At 39.4% G+C, this 4,644-nt stretch overlaps 1 pseudogene; it reads right to left on the minus strand.

The window, feature by feature from the left end:
* Window positions 1-275: 275 nt before the first annotated feature.
* LOC136543552 (probable LRR receptor-like serine/threonine-protein kinase At3g47570) lies at window positions 276-4,004 on the minus strand (annotated as a pseudogene).
* Window positions 4,005-4,644: the final 640 nt, after the last annotated feature.

Genomic DNA, 4,644 nt, shown 5'->3' on the forward strand with positions numbered 1-4,644 from the left:
TCAACATTTTCTAACCAATGATAATGCCTATCAGCCTATGGTATAAGACAACACAACACAATTGATAAAATCTTGTACAGCTCACCCCTAGAATAATCAAAATACGTGTATCTTTTTACATAACAAGAAGGGTTTGCATGCTGGATAGACATATTAATAAAAGGAGATATTACAACTGGAAAAAGAGAAGCAAATATATTACAGACTTAAACAATACATTTAGAGAAACATGATAGTATAAGGTAGTGGTGATTAATATGAACTAACACCACTTATTATTGAGCAAAGATATATTTATCTCTAATAGCATGCATCTCTGCAGCAGCATCGTTCATTGACAATCGCTCTGTGGGCAGTTGCTTTGAACAAATGACACCAAGCTGAATGACGGCCGATAAACATTCCCAGGTTCTTGTTATATGCCCTATATCATTGCTATTGTTTACTCCATTGTGTAACCAGATGTTGGAATCTGCTATCTCCATGACATTGTCAGGAAGAGTTGCCTTGGCATAATAATGCAAGCTTATCCCATCTCTAAACATATCATCTGTCGGGCTCTTCCCTATGAACATCTCGATCAAAGTGATGCCAAGACTAAACACATCTCCAGAAGTTGACACTGCCAGCCCTTCTCCATATTCTGCAGTGGAATGAAATATGAGGATACATAAGTATATATGTATAAAAGTCAAGGACTACTTGATGTGCGTCTTACTACTAGTAATTGGATAATCCTATAGGAGCCTCCACACCAGTGCTCACAAGCAGGCTAGACATAACTAAAAATAAATCTGAGATGTTCTCACAAAATAAAAGGCATCAGCCATCAATTCAGTATACTATAGTTATCAATGGCGATAATATGCATTTGATATATTGTGCTTTCTAAAAATACGCACCTCTACCATTATAAGATCATTCATAAATGGCCTTTTCTATATTGTATATTTAAATTACCAACATATGACATTGCGAAAACTAACTTAACATAACCCCTCATCTTTATCTAAATTATCCATAACGCCATCATGAAAAATAACATATAGTAATAACCATGAAAATTTGCTTCTGAATTACCTACTTGTACTATTATTATAAACATTTTAAAGTAATCCCGAGTCTGAATCTAAGAGCATACATCTGTTGTTTCTTTTAAAACTATCTAAAAATTAATCGTATATATTTTCAAGTTATCCACTTATGGTATAAAGGCATGATGTGTCTCACTATGCAGACGATGGCTACATGTTTGAGGGAAGCATTGAATATCCCAGTTTCCATGTCCAACGCATAGCAGAAGCTAAGATTCAAACTAAAGGCAAACATATGAGCAAATGGGAAAGAGCAAAGAGAAGCAATTTTGTTGAGCTCTAACCCAATTATCCATGAATTTTTGACTTATTTTTTAACAATTACTAACCCACGCATAAGCACATAGTGATTAGCTAATAGGGATATATGCTATTATTTAAAGCATGAACCAAAAAAAACTTGAGTTACCTGGAGCAATATATCCAATGGAACCTCTTATTCCTGTGGTGCTACTGGAATTCACAGGATGTTTGCTTGGTGCTTCATTTATAACTCTAGCAATGCCAAAATCTCCAACACGAGCTCTCATGTCCTGATTGAGAAGAATGTTACTTGGCTTGAGATCGCAATGGATGATAGATGGCTGGCAACCGTTGTGAAGATAGTCCAAAGCATCCACAATGTCCACGGCGATATCCAACCTCTGTGACAAGTTGAGTGCTCCTTGTCCATTTTGGCCTTCTAAATTTGAGTGGATCCATCTATCTAAGCTGCCATTAGCCATGAACTCAAAGACTAGTGCTCTAAAGTCTTGACCCTGGTGGTTGATGCTAGAACAACATGTAATGATCTTTAGAAGGCATCGGTGCCTCACTCTTCTTAGTGCCTCACATTCAGCCTGGAAGCTTTTGTAGGATCCTGATTGCTGGACATTAAACACCTTAACTACGACGACAATGGCTTGATTTTCTAATGTGCCCTTGTATACTGTACCATATCTTCCCTTTCCAAGCACATTTGTTTCTGAAAATCCATCTGTTCCTTTCAGTATATCGTTGTATGGAACTATTGGAAGCTCTATCTCTACAAATTGTGGTTGCGTATCTTTCTTTGGTATTGTCTTGGACTTCCTGTGGTGATATCCAGCCCAAACCAGAAAAAGTAAGATGAGACTTCTTATTATTGGGATTGCTATTCTAAGAAACTTAGGTATGCCTTTCCTATTCTTTCTTGCATAAGAGCTTGGGCATTTTGGCAGATGGAGCTGTGGTATCCCCCGCATAACGCATTGTTACCAACAATTGATAGTCCAGTCAGATTTTTGAAAACTCCTCCTTTTGGTACTTCACCCTGCAAATTGTTGTAGGACAGATCTAGATGAAGCAACGATGTTGAATTACCTAAAAGCTCTGGGATTGTTCCAGATAAATTATTGTGGCCAAGATACAACTCCTGCAGGTTGGTAAGGGTAGCCAAATCGCTAGGGATGCTTCCCTTCAGTTTGTTGTCCACCAAATTAAGTATGGTCAAGCCTGCCATGTTCTTGAACGTAGCAGGTATGCTTCCTTGGAATGAATTGCCATCCAGTAAGAGGTTTTCCATGACCCTGCAGTTGCCAATAGTATCAGGTATCTCACCAGAAAATTTGTTTCCCGAAAGGACGAGGACTTCGAGATTTACCAAACTACCGACTCCTAATGGAAGTGGTCCCTCCAGCATGTTGTTGGAGAGATCGAGAAACCTCGAGATCGATGGCAGCTCCATAATTTCGTTAGGAAGCAATCCAGCAAGGCTATTATTTGGCAGTCCTAGGGCTAAAAGTTTGCGCAAGTTTCCAATGCTCGGTGGAATTGGCCCCTCCAAGCTATTGTCGCCTGCATAAAGTTGAAGTAGGCTATAAAGGTTTCCGATGGAGGATGGTAGATGTCCTGAGAGGTAGATTGAATCGAGGAATAGCAGCTGCAATCGTGCAGGCTTCCCGATGCTTTCAGGAATGACCCCAGTGAGTAAGTTTTTGCCAAAATCAAGCATCTCAAGACCTGCCAAATTTCCAATATCTGATGGGATGACAGTATGACACCAGATATGTTGTTGTTGTAAATCTGCAGCAACTGGAGATTAGTAGACAGATTAACCAACGAGCCTGGCAGTTTTCCTGCAAACCTGTTCCATCCAAAGGACAGGTGCCGTAATCTGCTACAATTCACCAAAGAACCAATAAATTCCCATTCTTCCTCGTTATTTGCTTCTAACATGTTATTACCCATACAAAACACTTCAAGATTTTGCAATCTTCCCAATCCAGAAGGAACAATTCCGATAAAACTATTGAATGCGGCGCAAAGAATCTGGAGGCTGGAGAGATTGGTTAGCGATGGTGGAAGAGCTCCAGTAAATAGGTTCCCATCGACCCCAAGCTCTTGGATGCTAGGAAGGCTTTTCCCCAGGTCAGATGGTAGATGGCCATGAAGCTGGTTGAAAGCCACATAAAAGATATAAAGAGATGACAGGTTGAACAGGGAAGGAGGGAGCAAACCGGAGAGATTATTACCGGAGAGCCAAAGGAAACCGAGATACGGATTGTTCCCGATGCCTGCAGGGATTGATCCGTCAATATAGTTGGCTGCCAAGGCCAACTCTGTCAGCCGGGAAAGGTTCGCAAGAGAAGACGGGATAGTTCCGGTGATGCTGCAGTTGAACAGCGATAGAACTGAGAGCGATGGCATGTTGCCAATCTCAGCTGGGATGATTCCCTGCACTCCCTTGTTGCTGGAGATGTGCATGTCACGGAGGCTGATGCAACGGCTAATGTTGCTCGGGATGACGCCGGTGAGCATGTTGAAGCCGAGGTCAATGCGTCGGAGGCGCCTGAGGGAGCCGATGCTGGGAGGGATCTCTCCCTGCAGGCCGTTGGAGCTCAGGTTCAGCGAGCGCAGGAAAGTGAGGTTACCGATAGCAGGGGAGATCCGTGTATTTTTAGTACAAAAAATTTAGTTGTCCCATAGCAACGCACGGATACACGACCTAGTATACTAAATGTCCGCGTCGCTATGGAACATATAATTTATAGTCCAATCATCCAGACGACCGTTTGTGATGAAAGGGGTTTCTTTGTACTTTAGGTTATATATATATATATATATATATATATATATATATATATATATATATATATATATATATATATATATACACACTACTCTGCAGCTGGCTATAGAATAACTTATTCTGTAGCCACTTTGAGTTACGATAATTACTATGTTAATTTACGAGATTATAGTAACTCCTTACTGGGTGGTTTACTATAACGTTACGGTAAATATCGCCATGTGTTATAGTAACCCAACTATCGTAAATATGTATTGATATTATCGTAAATTAGTATATAAAATTATCGTAAATGGAGGTGGCTACAGAATAACTTATTTTGTAGCTGGCTACTGAATATAATATAATATATATATATATATATATATATATATATATAGTATGGATTCATTTTTGTTTTTTTATCTCAAATGATATAGAAATGATGTACATGGTTTCCTAAACAAAAATAACCAATTTTTGTAAATTTTGTCCGAAAGTTTTTTTATTGCCTAAATTTCT

This window comes from Miscanthus floridulus, chromosome 3 (assembly GCF_019320115.1).
Source record: "Miscanthus floridulus cultivar M001 chromosome 3, ASM1932011v1, whole genome shotgun sequence".
NCBI classification, from domain to species: Eukaryota; Viridiplantae; Streptophyta; class Magnoliopsida; order Poales; family Poaceae; genus Miscanthus; species Miscanthus floridulus.